Below are 18,464 nucleotides of genomic sequence, written 5' to 3' on the forward strand. Positions count from 1 at the left end.
TATTATAAAATCTCCATTCCCTCCCCACTCCTGGGGGAAGGATATTGCAAAATTTCCATTCCCTCCCCGCTCCTGGGGGAAGGATATTGCAAAATCTCCATTCCCACCCCACTCCTGGGGGAAGGATATTGCAAAATCTCCCTCCTCACTCCTGGGGGAAAGCTATTGCAAAATCCCCATTCCCTCCCCACTCCTGGGGGAAGGATACTGCAAAATCTCCATTCCCTCCCCACTCCTGGGGGAAGGATATTGCAAAATCTCCATTCCCACCCCACTCCTGGGGGAAGGATACTGCAAAATCTCCATTCCCTCCCCACTCCTGGGGGAAGGATATTGCAAAATCTCCATTCCCACCCCACTCCTGGGGGAAGGATATTGCAAAATCTCCATTCCCTCCCCACTCCTGGGGGAAGGATATTGCAAAATCTCCATTCCCACCCCACTCCTGGGGGAAGGATACTGCAAAATCTTCATTCCCTCCCCACTCCTGGGGGAAGGATACTGCAAAATCTCCATTCCCTCCCCACTCCTGGGGGAAGGATATTGCAAAATCCCCATTCCCTCCCCACTCCTGGGGGAAGGATATTGCAAAATCTCCATTCCCACCCCACTCGGGGGCCAGCCAGAGGTGGTATTTGCCGGTTCTCCGAACTACTCAGAATTTCCACTAGAACCTAATGAATAGCACCCCTGGGATTGGTGCCAGTCAAACTCATGTTGCTTGTGGTGGCGATGATGATGATGATGTTGTTGCATAAGGCAGGTATCAAAGTTGGATCCAGGACTGAAAAAAATTAACCCGGTAAATAACTTACGACAAAGGGGTAAATGAGTCAAGACTACGTAGTATATTTTACTTTTTTTGCCTACCTCTATTATTTTTTATTGAACTATACATCCTATAGTTCCAAATGAAATATCAGAATTGTGGTTAAGGTTACCAGATGACTGAGAAAAAGAGGAGGTGTGCTCCCCTTTGTTTTCATGTCCTTCATCTGGCAGGTGTAACCTTAAAACCTTATTGTCTGCCTTTTTGATTGTCCCATGTTTTTATTATTATTATTATTATTATTTTATTATTACTATTTTGGATTGTTTTCACAACAGTCATCATTCAAACTTTTGTAAATTGTTTCTTTTCCTTGTATGTAGCCCAGACTCCTCAAATCTAAGAACACCAATCTATAGATCACATGACATGCTTCTATGGGGAAATTTGGAAAGTACCGTGTTTCCCCGCAAATAAGACATGTCCTGAAAATAAGGCCAATTGATAATATAAGCCACCCCTGCAAAATAAGCCCCCACCACCAACTATGTGCCCCACTCCACCCGCTGGGCATGACAGGGCTCCTGCTCCTCGCTTAGCCACCCGCCCCCTTTAGGGTGCAATTTGGTGGGGCGAGCGAGAAGCGGGATGATATAATTGAAAACTGAGTAGAAAGATGTAGGTCTGGAAATGTTTATCATTATAAAAGGTAAAGGTTCCCCTTGCACATATGTGCTAGTTGTTCCCGACTCTAGGTGGTGGTGCTCATCTCCGTTTCAAAGCCGAAGAGCCAGCACTGTCCGAAGACGTCTTTGTGGTCATGTGGCCGGCATGACTAAACACCAAAGGCGCTTTTACCTTCCCACCAAAGGTGGTCTCTATTTTTCTACTTGCATTTTTTACCTGCTTTCGAACTGCTAGGTTGTCAGAAGCTGTGACAAGTAATGGGAGCTCACCCCGTTACACGGCACTAGGGATTCGAACCGCTGAACTGCCGACCTTTCGATCGACAAGCTCAGCATCTTAGCCACTGAGCCACTGCGTCCCACTATCATTATAAATCATTATCATTATATAATCATTATCATTATAAAGAGGTTTTAATAACCAAATACCCTTGTTTTGTGTGAAAATGTTAATTTGTTAACAGTTATTTTAATGTTATTTTAAGAGTTTATTAATTGGACTATTAAATATCATTTTTTAAAAAAGAAAAATTGCTTCATAATTACAAACCTATGTCCATTTAAATCCACCCCCCCCATGTGTTTAGTCACTATTAGTTGTATATTGGATTATCTGTAGTATTTTCAGCCAAATCCTATTTATGTATATTCAAAAATAGGTTGTGCTAAATTCAGTGGGATTTAATTCCAAGTAAGATGCAGGATTTCAGTTTTGGATTAGTAGTCCCCAAATTCTCAAGCGAATATAATATTTTCATTCACACCCACAGCCTTTTTTAAAAAAAAAAAAATCAGAAAACTGTCGGCAGTAGAGGGACAGGAAAGAATGACCTATTATAGAACTCTGTTAGGTATTTTCTCAGTGTGCTGAAAGAGTTAGATAACAGACAGCACGATAACAATTTTGAAAACAAAAAACAATTGCCACTCTTATGTGATAATACTTGGTGCTGCCTATTGCCAAATTAGTCAAATTGTTTGGGATTAATACGCTTTGGTATTCAATTCAACAGTTGTAAGGTCAACCAGGGGCATTCATTGTTTCTTAAACCTTGGCTTTGGCCTCTAAAAATTATCTAATTTATTCTATTTAATATAGACTCTGGGTGGCTTATAAACTCCATAAAAAGTAGATATAGGAGAAGAGCAGGCAGAGATAGCTGGGTGGGGGGGCAGAATCTAGAGTTGTTAGACTCCCAGATGCGGTCTTAAATTCAACCCTCTTGAATTCCTAGGGCCAATTTAGTATTGAACTTTAGTATTGACTAGATTCTGGTATAAAAAGTCCATTTCAATAATTAAATATAGTATGGAACTTAATAATCAAAGAGAACAGCAGAAGCAGAAAAGATGATGTTAGTACAGAGATTAAATATTGTAACTGGCTTGAGAGATTGTAAAACTGCCTAAATAATTGTAACCATTTTGGGGGAAAGAATTAAACGTGCAGTATGCAGTACTGCGCAGTATGAGTTTCTCTCTCTCTCTCTCCCCTTCCCCCCTCCTCCTCCTTTCTCTTTCTCTCCCCAGACAGACACACACACACAATGTAAATGTGCTAATTCTAATCTTAGATATGTTGAATAACTGGGCTTGTACTGTCAGGACATAGTTTCACATTGCTAGCCAGCCTAACATTCTTCTGGCAATCTTAGTCTACGCTAACAACCATATTACTCAAAGGATTATTTTGGAGATAAAGCAGGCAGTATAAGAGGTAAAGGAGGTAAAACGTTTTCCTCCAATATTTCTAAGGCTCGGGAGCAAACAGAAAAAACAAAACAAGCGGTAGTTTAGAGAAAAGCACCCAATTGGCCCCTCCCGTTCAGTGGATGGAAACAAAAGACTATCTTTTCTTGTGATTCAGCACCGTGCAAAGAAAGCATTAGATATGCACTGCTGTTGTAACACATGACAAACTCAAGGCAGCTGTGGCACACACACAACTGCTACATTTAAGTAATAAAACTTACTTAAAACACTGGCCTAGATATTTGAAGAGTTGAACTCAAAGGACCCTATGTCTGCTTTTCTGCACACATTGAATCCACTCCACTCCCCCAAACACAGCTTAATGAGTTCTTTAATTCATTAGTATAACTTAGGGCACAAAAGAGGTTATTTTATTGCTGCAGATTATTAGCAGATCACTTGGAAGTCACCAGTTGATCCCCCGTACCTGCTTTTTGTGATTGGACTTAGCTTGGGTAGGGGGCTTCTTGCCCTAAGTAAGGTGAAATTCTCTCAAAGCGTTTTTTAATTAGTTATTGTTGTTGCTAATTTAACTGATAATGTAGTTAGTGTTTTCAAAGTACTATTCAAAGACGAGGCAGGCCTTGCCTGTGGGTTCATACAACAAAACGTGAAAAGAACTGCGGGATAAGAAAGAAGCAATGGAGAGGCAGCTCCTTCTCTGGCTGATAGAGCCAGCTAGACTCCCACTTCCTTCTTGGGGGTGGGAGAATAACCTTTTCTTGGGCCTCTCTTTGGCCCCAGGCCAGCACATACCTCCTTTCCAAGTACGGTCCCAAGGGCACGAGAAAATTGAAGTGTTCTTTTGCTGGAAGGGATAAAAGCAAGATTCTTTAGCAGCTTTTCCTCAGCCCCCTCTCCCTTTGTTGAATTTTGTAGCGCGGGCTGCCTTCATGAGCCACCTAAATTCCATTCTTGATGTCTTTCAGCATGGCAAGCATCTCGTGTTACTCCTTCCCCCATGCTCATGGAACATGGAATCTTTTCAGAACAAGTTTAATGGTGGAGATCCATAGTTTACTTGTGTTTTGCCCTTCCCCACCTAGTAATCTTGGGCTTGGTTTGGTTTAATTCATTTGTCTAGTTTTTGCTAACATATGTGACCTTGTAAGAATGAACAGCAGTGCCACTGAAATTTGATGAAAGCATCCTTAAAATGGTTGGGCATATTTTTGAAAAGGGACAATTTTAAAGTACGCCCTCTTTTCTAGATTAGGTAAACAGCAGACACAACCTCAATATATTTCGTATGTATAGGGACTAATTAAGTATAGGTAGCCTTCGTTTTGCAACTACAATTGAGCCCAAAATTTTTGCTGCTAAGTGAGACAGTTGTTAAGTGAGTTTTGGCCTATTTTACGACTTTCTTGCCACAGTTGTTAAGTGGATCACTGCAATTGCTAAATTAGTAACGTGGTTGTGAAGTGAATCTAGCTTCCCCCATTGACTTTGCTTGTCAGGAGGTGATCATGGGACACGGCAGTCATCATAAATATGAGTCACTTGGTGACGATGGTTTGTTCTCTGAACCTGTTTAGTATCTGAACGTTTCGTCACCAAGCTAGGTGACATCATCGGCAGAACTTCGGCTGAAGTGTCTTGTTTCACTTCTCTTCTGCTTTTATAAAACCACTGATGATGTTACCTAGCCCGGTGACAAAATATTCGGAAACCAAACAGCAAACTCAGAAGACAAACCACCACCACCGTCTGCCACCCGAGCTACGAATATTTTCCACCATTTCTAATACTAGTCCCTTGCCAAGCGTCTGAATTTCGATCACGTGAATCTGGGGATGCTGCAACGTTCATACGTGTGAAAAACGCTCGTAAGCCACTTTTTTTTTTCAGTGTCACTTCGAACGGTCCCTAAATGAGCTGTTGTAAGTGGAGGACCAGATGTATTTCCTAGTAAAAATCACTTGGAGCCATTTCCTGCAGCCAACGCAAGTTCAGAGAGAACTGTAAAATGTGAGCCAAGAACAACCTTGCAAACATGTGCTGTGCCCTGACAGGTGCTTGATCAAGATCCTGTTTTTGCTGCTCTGAGCAGATTCAAGCAAATCCAAGATGGGTTGGAAACTCCGGATATCCCGGGTTGGGTTTGACAGGGTCATGAAGTACCAAAAGATTGAATGACACCATAATATCCCAGTGAACCATCTAGAATGCTGCGACCCGTATACAGGCCTACCCGTTAAAAACGCACGGATAAAAATACCCATGAATGAGCCGTGCGGAGGTGCCAAGCGACCTGCCTTACGGGCAGCTATTCATATACAAAACCCTGAAGAAGTCACAAGAGTTCACTTCTGCAACCCTTAGCTCATCTTTCCTGGATGTTCGAAAGCCACTGGAAAAACCCTTGCCTGGCTGCATCTATATTTATGATGCATTGATTTTTACGTTGCAAATCTGCCAAGTGGCTTAGAAGATAAGGAGATCATCACAATCCTGTGGCTCATACTCTCTCCATCCCAAATTGCAACAGATAACCTACTTCTTCTTTATTTTCCAGAGCTGTATCTTGTTTCCCACTGTGGCTAACCAGATGCCCATAGAGAAGCAAAATATACAGCAAAAAAATACTAGCCTTCTCCTGTTTGCTAGTACTTGATTCTGTCCTTGATTCTGGAGGTAGACTTACATGGCAGGTAGCCAGTGACAATTTCTTCCTTTTCGAATTAATTTATTCTCCTTTCAAAACAGCTCGTGTTGTTGGTTCCCTCTCGCTTAGTATAGTGACGGCTTTGTCCAGTTTCTTCTGGAAGAATCTGGACAAGAATCCCACAACCTATGCACAATTCAAGATACTCACCGTACAGCATTTTGTCCGTCTTTAAATCCCCATCGTTCATTATATTCCTGAGAGCTTTTTCCATTTAAATATAGGTCAGTCAGGCGTGACTTATTTCCTTTCAAGTAAATGCCTTGTAATCATCTCAATAATGTAATAGTTTTGCGCGTAAGAACACGACAAGTTTTGGCTGGATACTGCTGTTGAGATGTGGTAAATGGGGCAGCTGTTGTAGAGACAGAAATGTGAGACACACTTATCTTTTCTAAGGCAGGGGTCTCCAACCTTGGCCATTTTAAGCCTGGAGGACTTCAACTCCCAGAATTCTACAGCCAATTCTGGGGAATTCTGGGAGTTGAAGTCTGCCAGACTTAAAGTGGCCAAGGTTGGAGACTCCTGTTCTAAGGCACATTTAGGGCACTGTCCTAATCACCAGCAGATACTGGTAGTACATGACTACTTTGAAGATTATCCTTGTTTGCACAAGGCAATAACGTTCTGAGCAATCCTTGCTGATCTGGTAGATTTTAGAATGAACATACTCAATAATATATTTATTTATTTATTTATTTGTTTGTTTGTTTGTTTGTTTGTTTCCATTTCTATACCGCCCTTCTCCAAATAGGACTCAGGGCGGTGAACAGCCAAAGTAAAAAACAGAACATACAAAATTTAAAAACAGTTTAAAATAATTAAATATTTTGGCCGTAAATTAAAACAACCCAATTTAAAATCAATTTAAAATTTAACTCAAGCCAGCATGCATGACAACATACATACGCAAGGATGTTGTATAGGAGGACTAGATTCAGAACATGTTTCTGGAATGACTGGACAGATAAGCTGTAAATATTTAACCTTATTTATGATCCTTTTGGGACAGTGGTGGGTTTCAAACTTTTATACTACCGGTTGTGTGGGTGTGGCTTGGTGGGCATGGCATGGCTTGGTTGGTGTGGCTTGTTGGACGTGGCAGGGGAAGGATACTGTAAAATCTCCATTCCCTCCCCAATCCAGGGGAAGGTTACTGCAAAATCCCCATTTCCTCCCGATCAGCTGGGACTCGGGAGGCAGAGAATAGATGGGGGCGGGGCCAGTCAGAGGTGGTATTTACTGGTTCTCCGAACTACTCAAAATTTCCGCTACTGGTTCTCCAGAACTGGTCAGAACCTGCTGAAACCCACCTCTGCTTTGGGATCTTTATGCTCAGATTCACAATATAGTTCAACATTATTTCAACATTAGATCCAACAAAGAGAGGGGGCATCCAGAGAATTTCCTCTCTCCATGAGGTATACGGGGTATAGATAACATGGCAGGCCTTCTCTGTAGCAGCCTTCAGTCTGTGAAATTCTCTTCTGTGCAAACCTCCACTTTATGGCTTTTTCTGCAAGTGACTTAAAATTGTCTTTATTTGGTCTTCGATATTGTATATTGCCCAGCATGCTTTGGGATTGGGGTGAGTTATAAGGGGAAGGTAAGTAGGTAGAAGGGACGTGGTGGCTCAGTGGCTAAGACGCTGAGCTTATCGATCGAAAGGTTGGCAGTTCAGCGGTTCGAATCCCTAGTGCCGTGTAACGGGGTGAGCTTGCGTTACTTGTCCCAGCTTCTGCCAACCTAGCAGTTCGAAAGCACATAAAAAATGCAAGTAGAAAAATAGGAACCACCTTTGGTAAGAAGGTAACAGTGTTCAGTGCACCTTTGGCATTTAGTCATGCCAGCCATACGACCATGAAGACGTCTTTGGACAGCGCTGGCTCTTCAGCTTTGAAACGGAGATGAGCATCGCCCCCTAGAGTCAGGAACGACTAGCACATATGTGTGAGGGGAACCTTTACCTTTAAGTAGGTAGAGAGATGGGAAGAAAGGAAGGAAAGAAAGAAGGAAAGAAGGAAAAGGGAGGGAGAGAGGAAAGGGAAGGAAGGAAGGAAGGAAGGAAGGACCAAAAATAAGATATATTAAAGATTTGAGCAATAATAATCAGGGAGGCTTTTACAATACCACTGTGAGGCTCAATTTTACAATGCCTTCCTCAAGAAGATTGTCCATAGTAAGGAAGATGACCTTGACAGAAATTTGCAATATTCCCCATGCTGGTTGAGGAATTCTAGGAATTCATGTCCAGAGCTGTCAAGATTGAGGAAGACTGACTTAGGCAAAGAAAACCGAAACTTTCTTTAAGCCATGCAAAGCAAGATAATATTCAGAAGAGATTTATGCAAATGCCATCCTGATTCCGCGGGGATATTAGAAGGAAAGGAATAAAGTACAATCAGATTTGCAAGATTTTGCTATTGTAGCCTCTCTCTCAATAAAACAAAGTTCTAGTGTTCCTATGGAATTAATTTTCTTATCTGGTCTACCTAGCAGGGATAATGAAGATTCAATTTAGTCCCAAATTCAATTAATATTAGAGAAGGACAAAGTCTTTTTCTCTTGACTCACATTCTTCCGATTCCTTCCATCTTATTTCTTCTTGCAAATCCTTTTAGACCCATACTTGCAACAAAAGTTTGAGTTCCATTCCTTCTACAGTCACAAAAGCCAGCTGGGTGACCTTGGGCCAGTCACTTTCTCTCAGCCCAACCCGCCTCACAGGGTTGTTGTGGGGAAAATAGGAACTGTAAGCATTCACGTCCTCATATATTCAACATAAATTCACTACCTAGAGTTGACCAATCTAACAACAACAACAACTAAATGTGGGGGGAAATATTTTTAAGAATACACAAATGTTTAAATTTGGCAGGCCTAGAAATCTGCTAGAAAGGCCAAAATTAAAATGTATCGAACCCATGCTTAAGTTTTGAATATTTGCTTATATTCAGTGTAATGTTTCAAGAACTCAGACCTGTGTTCTTTTCCTAGACTTCCCTCCTCCCTCTTCAACCCCCCTCCCCAACCAATGCAGCTTGAACCCCCAACTACAGAGGTCATGGCTAATCACAGAGAATCAAGCAGAAACAAGTCGGAACAGCACTGATAAATAATCGGCTCAGGGACCTGGAGAATGTGATTTGTTGTGGGTTCACATAGATGTCAGAAAAGCAAGAAATTAAAGGTCAGGTTTTAAAAAGAAAGAGATGCTGCGGTGAAGAGGAGGAGGAAGGTCCAGCTACTTCACCTCCAAAGGGGTCTATTTTTCACTTTATTTCCTGCCTCATCCAAACCTCTATCAGAATAGCTCAACCGCAGACTTGCAAGAGAAATTTCTTTCCAGCTGTACTGATTCAGGAAGTTCTTAAGGAACTTTTATTCCCGTCCTGTCCCGTCCCATCCCATCCTATTCCCTTCTGCTGTGGTTAAGGTTAGGGTTAATGTAGGCTAACTTAATGTAGCCCACAGCCTGGAGTTCGATCCTGACTGGTTCAAGCAAGGTTGACTCAGCCTTCCATCCTTCCGAGGTTGGTAAAATGAGGACCCAGATTTTTATTTTATTTTTTTTTAATTTTATTTATATGCCGCCCTTCTCCGGAGACTCAGGGCGGCTTACAGTGCGTTAAGCAATAGCCTTCATACTTTTGTATATTTTATACAGAGTCAGCTTATTGCCCCCACAAACTGGGTCCTCAATTTACCTACCTTAGAAAGGATGGAAGGCTGAGTCAACCTTGAGCCTGGCAAGATTCGAACTTACTTTAATTGCAGACAGCTGGTGTTAAATTACAGTGCTTAGTCTGCAGAGCTATCCAGGCTCCTAATTGTTGGGAGCAATAGCCTAACTCTATAAACTGCTTAGAGAGGGCTGGAAAGCACCATGAAGCAATATATAAGACTAAGTGCTATTACTCTTCCTATTGCCATTGCCGTTCCATTCCATTCCATTCCATTCAAGATAATATTTGTAGCTCAGGATTGTCTCAAAGATGCTTTGCCAAAAAGCACCTGAATTTTTTCTTGGTCTTTTCCTTGAAAATGTTTTGCTTCTCATTCAAGAAGCTTCTGGGATGAGAAGCGAAACATTTTCAAGGAAAAGACCAAGAAAAAGTTCAGGTGCCTTTTGGAAAAGCACCTTTTTGGGACAACCATAACCTGGATGATTGAGAATCTCCATAGACATGTAGCTCAGGATCGAACTATGAGGTTCTTAATGATCTCCGAGCTTGATAGTTTTCTTGCAGATATTTCATTGCCCAATTAGATGATTTCTAGCACTGATGATGTTACCTAGTTTGCTAATGAAACATCTGCAAGAAAACAACCAAGGTCAGAGAGCATCAAGAACCCTATAAGGAGAATTTTAAGTGATGTCCAGTAGGACCTCTTAAAGAACCCTGAATGGGCTCACATATGCTTTGTAATGGCATTCCAAAATACCAGGTGACCCACAAAGTTTATTTATTTATTTATTTATTTATTATATTTCTATACCGCCTTTCTCCCATAGGACTCAAGGCGGTGTACAGTCAAGAAAAATATAGACACACAAACATCATAAAATTGCTAATTAAAATTATTACTTAGTTTGGTCAATTAAATAAAACCCAGAATTAGATAACATTTAAAAAATCATTCACATGTTCGTATGTTTAGCCCCGCCTGTTGGAACATCAGGGTTTTGAGGGCACGGCGGAAAGCACGGAGATCAGGGATATTCCATATCTCCGAGGGCAGTTCATTCCAAAGGGTTGGAGCCCCCACAGAGAAGGCCCTCCCCCCTGGGAGTCGCCAGTCGACATAATTTGACTGACGGTACCCTGAGTAGTCCCTCCCTGTGAGAACGAACTGGTCGGTGGGAGGCTATTGGTGGCAAAAGACGGTCTCGTAGGTACCCAGGTCCTAAACCATGGAGCGCTTTAAAGGTGATAACTAACACCTTGAATCGCACCCGGAAGACCACCGGGAGCCGGTGCAGCTCGCGTGGGAGAGGTGTTACATGGGCGTAACGAGCTGCGCCCATAATCACCCGCGCGGCTACATTCTGGACCAGTTGGAGCCTCCGGGTGCTTTTCAAGGGGAGCCCCATGTAGAGAGCATTACAGTAGTCCATACAGGAGGTAACTAGGGCATGAGTGAAAGGCGTCCCGATCCAGAAAGGGACGCAACTGGCGGATCAGGCGAACCTGATAAAAGTTAAAGTACAGACCAGAGGTGGGATTCACTTACCTTCCCTACCAGTTCGCAAATGTGAGCGCGCGCACAGTACTCGTGCATTGCATCCGGGTGGGTAGGCAGAGCCTCCCGCAGTTGCCGCTACCAGTTCTGGACAGACCCGGCTGAATCCCACCACTGGTACAGATTCTCTAAGTCTTGTGTGAATGGTGGTGGTGGGGGAGTAGAAAGATTCATCCTATGCCTAGGTTTGGAGATAATAGTTTGGACCTAATAAGGTAATAATTTGATATAAGTTGACTCACTCAAAAACAGTCCATCAGCTGAAAAAGACAAGCCAAATCCTTAAATAGCATAGAAGCAAGGACAATCGAAACCAGAAGAATTATGACAAGGGTAGTAAGAAGAATTACAAAGAAAAGAACTCTAAATTGGAAGATGTTTCAAAAATATATAATGTTAAAGTAAAAAATGAAAGGCACCACTAACAATTACACACCGTAACTATGCATAGATTCTAGCAATAAGTGAAGGTGTGTCAGTTGACTGTAAATTACTCTTGAAACCGGTCATAACTAGGAGTTGATGCTAGCTTGCTTGAATTATTCCTTTAGGGTTAATCTTTTCTATGTAAATGCACATTTTTTCCACCAGATAATGATCAACTTTCATTAATCATTTCCCTAACCCCAATGATATTTTTTCCCTGCTTGAGTTCAGCTGCAGAATAGAAAATGCTATTATATGAGGAATTGAGTTTGATTTCTATATTATGGTGAATGCAGAAAAGTAAATCCTAAGCTTTGGAAATAACTTTTACTAAAATATGTATGTATTTATTGATTTATTTGGTGTGCCACCCGTTCTTAAAGGCTGTGAGCAGATAACCATCTGAATCACTGTCAAGCAAAACACTCCTCAAAAGTAATAGTCACACTACAAATGTAGTATCAAAATTACACACACAAAAAAAACCAAATATTAAATATCTGTCCATCAAATTTAAACATGCAATCATATCACACACCCTCCTTCTGTGCTTGATGTATGTCTTAATTAGTGCTACTTCTCATTTGAATAAATTTGCCTAAGATTGATCTACATTAAATCCTTTGCAGGAAAAAAGACAGCTGATTGGTTTGTGTAATTCTTTATAACAGTGTTACTTGTTGGGAGAAATATCCATCTGGTTCAGTTCCAAGCCAGGAGAAAGACACCGGAAACATGGAGGTTGATTGGAAAGAGGGTTTAATGATGAACAGAACCACCAAGCACATTGTCCTGGTGCAGTTGACCATAGGGAGTTGAGTGTGTTTGTGTGTGTGTGTGTGTGTGGGGGGGGTTATACCTTCTCTTGGGCTTTGAACTTGAGCTTCCTGTTACTGTGCAAGAACATGTATTCTATTGGCTGCTGTCAGACTCCCATGGGGCTACGCAGGGGTCATAGCTGAGGTTGTCTGAGCTCCCAAGGTTTGGTTGAAGCTTGGAGGGCGATGATGAAATGAAGAGGCTTGTGTTCTGAAAGGGTGTTGAGCAATTCCTACTGTGTCTTAATGGCTTTGTCCTGGTTTGGATCTTGAGGGAGGGGTTAATCCCATCACCCTGAGGCTGAAGGTCTTTTGTTTTGTAGCTAGGATGGCCCAGTCTTTCTTAATGAGCACCAAATATCTGCTGGGGGCAGGGAGCTGCTTTCTGCCTTTAAAAACATGTAGGGAAATATAATATTCTGCCTTTTTAAATATATCGGGCTCCCCTTGGGGTGCACCCGGAGGCTACAGTTAGTCCAGAATGCGGCCGCGCGGGGGATTATGGGAGCGACGGGGCGCTCACATATGACACCTCTCCTGCGCGAGCTGCACTGGCTTCCTGTGGTCTTCCGGGTGCGCTTCAAGGTGTTGGTGACCACCTTTAAAGCGCTCCATGGCTTAGGGCTGGGTTATCTGCGAGACCGCCTTCTGCCGCCAATAGCCTCCCACCGACCGGTTCGCTCGCACAGAGAGGGGGTCCTCAGGGCCAGACAGTGTCGGCTGGCAACCCCCAGGGGGAGAGCCTTCTCTGTGGCAGCACCCGCCCTCTGGAACGACCTACCCTCTGAGATACGCACGATATCAGACCTCCGGACTTTTCGTCGGGCCCTGAAAACACACCTATTCCATCTAGCTGGGCTGGCTTGATCCCATCCTCTCAGTTTTAATTGAATTTGGTTTTAATTGGGTTGTTTTTAATATTTTGGGCCGAAATTATTTAATTGTTTTTTAAATTGTTTTTAAATTTTATATGCAATGTTTTATCTTGGCTGTACACCGCCCTGAGTACCGCAGGAGAAGGGCGGTATAGAAATAATAATAATAATAATAATAATAATAATAATAATAATAATAATAATAATAATTATTATTATTATTATTATTATTATTATTATTATTTCCCAAAATATTTCATTCTTCTAGGAGAGAGGTGGGTGCTAACTTTGTACATACTTGACTTTAGCTACTCTTGAGCTATGTGGTCTTCAGCTCCCAGAATTCCCTCGCCGAAATGGTGAGCATCAAGAATTTTGTAGTTTATGTTTCTGATTTTTTTTTAATACTATATGTTATTTCTAGGTTGCTCAGACTCTTTGGAAATGGAGCAGCCTGTAAGCCGAAGTAATGAACCAATAATTTTCATAGCTGTAATGAGTTCACATTTTTTGCCAGTCCTTCTACGTAGTTTTGAAATTATGTGAAAAACGTGGGCCGGATTTGCAGAATAAGCCAAGGTGACAGGATCTTCAAACAGCCCCAAATAATTCTTTGAAGAGCCAAGTTGTCACAGGCCCTTTGAAAAGAGAATAGAGTGGTGCTTCTCAAATCTTTTGCAACTCTTAAGATGTACGGACTTTAAACTCCCAGGAACAATTTTGAATTGTTCAAAGTTGTTTTGGAACTTTGTAAAGTGCATGCCGTCTTTTATATGTACACAAGGAGATAACTATTCAATAGCCGTTTTCAAAGAGCCAGCTTTCATGTTAATCCAGAAATGGAGAAGAGGTTTCTAAATGACGGTGATTAACCAAACAGGGATTAGCCAACTTTATCACCAAAGGATAAGGAGGAGGAGGAGGAGTTTCCATTGGCTCTTTCAAGGCCACCCCGCCCCACCTCCACTGGCGATCAATCTCTCGGCAAGGCAACAGATGAGAGCAATGGCCTTCCCAATCACCTACTTTGACCCACTTGTAATGTATACTCACATTATTAGTCAAGTTATCCTTGTTCAAAAAGAAAGATGGGCCATTATTAAGTTGATCGGCAATCATCAACTATTCCTAAACAGCGCCATTCACATGAAAGCTTTAGTAATCCTCCATATATTTTAATTTTAATTTTGATTTATATGCCGCCCTTCTCCGGAGATTCAGGGCGGCTTACAATGCGTTAAGCAATAGCCTTCATACTTTTGTATATTTATACAGTCAGCTTATTGCCCCCACAAACTGGGTCTTCATTTTACCTACCTTAGAAAGGATGGAAGGCTGAGTCAACCTTCAGCCTGGTGAGATTCGAACTTACAGTAATTGCAGACAGCTGGTGCTAATCACAATGCTATCAGTCTGTTGAGCCACCAGGGGTCTGGATCCAATGATTAGACGAAGTTCCTCCCAACGTATTATTTTAGATCATGGTTTTTGTCTCCACAGCATTCCACAATGTACCGGCGGTAACCCATGTGTAGTTGACACAAGGTTTAGTGGCTTAACATGAATGCCTGAGCTTGGACAACACAATGAACCCGAAACTACACATTTACATTTCAGCCTGGGTAATTTGGTGCAGGGTTGTCCAACCTTGGCAACTTTTAAGACTGGCTAGTGGGGAATTCTGGGAGTTGAAGCAGTGGTGAAATCCTCCGTGGATTGGCACTGGTTCGCTGTGCGCGCGTATGCACAGTGCGTGCCAAAAGCACACAGTGTGTACTTGCGCAGTGCGTGCCAAATGCATGCTGTGCGCCCATGCATGCACAGTGCATGCCAAACGCACACTGTGTGCATGTATATGCGCAGTGCGCACCAAGTGCGCGCTTCACGCGGAAAAAGGAGGCTTAACAAGGTAAGTAGAACAGCAAGGGGGGGAACAGCTGTGCCACGCCATTTAGATTCTCTAGAAAGCAGGATTTCCTGCTTTCTAGCGAATCTAAATCGTGCGACACAGCCGATCGTCGGATGAACCGGTTCAGATGAACCGGTAGCTTTTTTTTTACTTTTATCACTACCGGTTTGCCCGAATCGGTGCGTACCGGTAGCATTTCACCACTGAGTTGAAGTCCACAGGTCTTAAAGTTGCCAAGGTTGGACATTCCTGATTTAGTGTATCCAGATACCAATATAGATAGTTGGAATACCTACTACATAATGGTTTCCTGAAGGCTACTCCTCTTAAACCTTTGCAGCAAAACCATAAAATAGTCATATTTGCATGCGATACCGGATCATAAACCAACCAACCACATTTTAATCTACTGCGATGTGCAGTCCCAGCCAATGGGGCTAATTTTTGCTTCAGTGGTGCTGTATGAACCCAATGTAGAGTTAATTGGGCAAACCCTGCTTGAGGTAACATTGCGTAAGCGTGCAAGCAAAAAGAACTAGAGCCTAACTACACTGTAACCTAATGTTGATTAATTAACAGCCAAATGCCTCATGCCAACCCAGAAAAATTGATTCAAGTTAGGTTAAATTAATTAAAGAAAGCCTGTTACAGATACATGAAATATGTAGCAGTTCAAGATGGCTAGAATTATGGCTTAAGCTCTTATTTTCTGCCATGTCACAAAACTGGTGTGTTTTTACAACCAGGTAAAGTGTATAGACCAGGGATGTCAAACTCAAGGCCTGGGGTGGGGTTGGATCCAGCCAGCGGGGCGGCCCTGGAAACAGCAAAGGACTGGTCCGCGGTGTCTCTTCCAGTGAAAATACAGTTCTGGAGGGCTGCATGAGGCCCTCCCAAGCCCTGTTTTGACTGGCAGAGGGTTGCAGGAGGCCGTCGCAGCCTGTTTTCGGTGGCAAAGCTCTCGGGGCCCCACCGGCGCCCCCAACATGAGTGACGTCAAGCTGCCCTCAATGAAATCGAGTTTGACACCCCTGGTATAGACCAATATTTCCATCTCTCTCTCCCCCCCCTCTCTCTCTCTTTATGGTTCCATGCCGTATCCCACAACAGAAACTTTGCACAGCATTCTAAAATCTTTCTTACAACATCACCTTTTTCATAGAGTTTATTCCTCATGATTTGTTAGCTTAAAAGGGAAAGAGCTCCAACAGTGCTTTAGAATGGGAACATGGGAAATTGCTTTTACCGAGTCAGACCATTCATTAATCTATCCCTGTCCCGACTCTTATTAAGCAACAGCTTTTCAGTACTTTAACATGGAACCAGTGGTGGGTTTCAAATTTTTTTTACTACCGGTTCCGTGGGTGTGGTTTGGTGGGTGTGACATAGCTTAGTGGGCTTGGTTTGGTAGGCGTGGCAGGGGAAGGATACTGTAAAATCTCCATTCCCACCCCACTCCAGGGGAAGGATACTGTAAAATCTCCATTCCCACCCACTCCAGGGAAAGGATACTGCAAAATCCCCATTTCCTCCCAATCAGCTGGGACTCAGGAGGCAGAGAATAGATGGGGGCAGGGCCAGTTAGAATTTTTACTACCAGTTCTCCGAACTACTCAAAATTTCCTCTACCGGTTCTCCAGAACTGGTCAGAACCTGCTGAAACCCACCTCTGCATGGAACCTTTCTCAGCCCCTCAGGAGAGGCCAGGACTATATCTGGGAGCTTTTAGCCTGAACCTTTCCTTCAACCTCATGCAGCGGTGTGCATTCTGTAGAGCGACAGTGAGCAACTTGTAGCTCTGGGTGATTCTTCTGGCCGTAACGGCTGAAAACTGGTATGGTTTCATACCGTTCGGAAGTGGGGTAATGAAAATTGTAGTGGTAAATGCTAAAATACACAGATCGCTGAACTCAGACCCCTGCCCTTCCTTCCTTCCTATAGCTCAACTGAACCTATTTTGTGAAGTGCTGCACTCTTTCCCATCCTCCTATGTCAATCATGGCTTTGGTTAACCGAACTTTATTCTAATCTTGTTGTCAAATAGCCTCTGACTGACTCTGTGGATGGGGATTGAATTTTGTAATCAGGACGGGGACAAATGGATATGGTAAATATTGGAAATCACTTTCGCTTGCTGATAAACCATTTCAGCAAACATGATTGTTGCACTATGTGCCATCAGATTTGTGTTTGCTCTTAGAAACCACATAGATAAAAGAGTTTTCCCCAGAAGGATCGACCCCCAGCCTGCTTCTTTGGGTTTTTCAACAGTGGATCCATTATCACTGTCATTGAGACAACCTACCTTGCCGCTGGCCATCCTCCTCTACATATCCTCTTGGGTTGCATGTTTGTCCCAGTGGAGCACCTGGAAGCTTCATTTGGCTCAAAATGTAGCAGCCTACGGCATTTATGCAAGAGTCGCTTCTTTTGAGTTGGGCAGCTATCTAATTTTGCTTAATAAATAAATCACATATTTTGTGTCTGGCTGCACATTTAATGAAAGTGCAATTCCTAACATTTTATTGTTCAAATGACTAAATAGCCAGAGTATCAGCTCTACCAAAATAGATAGATCTGATCTTGAGGTACTGGTGCATTTGGTCTACCAAGTTCCACCCCACCCCCAAAAGCATACACCTGTTCACCTGTGGCTAAAATCCTCGAAGGCTGAAACCTTAAGATGCTGGAAATCCTAAACCTTTGTCATTGCTTGATGAAGAAAAATAGAATAGAATAGAATTTTTTATTGGCCAAGTGTGATTGGACACACAAGGAATTTGTCTTGGTGCATATGCTCTCAAGTGTACATAAAAGATGCGTTCATCAAGAATCATAAGGTACAACACTTAATGATAGTCATAGGGTACAAATAAGCAATCAGGAAATAATATCAATATAAATCGTAAGTAACAAAATTACTAATGCTAATGTTTAAACCAGATAAGCAAATACACTTTTGATCAATCAAAAGGGAGTTAAAAAAAAAAAGACCTAAGTGCCTTCAATGCTATTTTGGTCAGAAATATAATCTAACCATTGGCTTTCTTTAGATACCCTGTTACTTGCTCCAATTTTCATTTCATCACTCATCACAGCTGGGCATCTACAGCTATTTTCAGAACAACTCCATGACTTGAGGGCATCAAGGTTGTTAAAGAGAAGTCCCACGCAGGAGCCGAGAGAAAAGAAACCCAGGTAGTCCTTGACTCACAACAGTTCATTTAGTGACCAAAGTTACAACAGCATTGAAAAAAGTCACTTATGACCATTTTTCACACCTACGACCATTGCAGCATCCCCATGGCCACGTGATC

The sequence above is a fragment of the Pantherophis guttatus genome, chromosome 7 (genome assembly GCF_059756535.1).
Source record: "Pantherophis guttatus breed Tessera chromosome 7, ASM5975653v1, whole genome shotgun sequence".
Taxonomy (NCBI): domain Eukaryota; kingdom Metazoa; phylum Chordata; class Lepidosauria; order Squamata; family Colubridae; genus Pantherophis; species Pantherophis guttatus.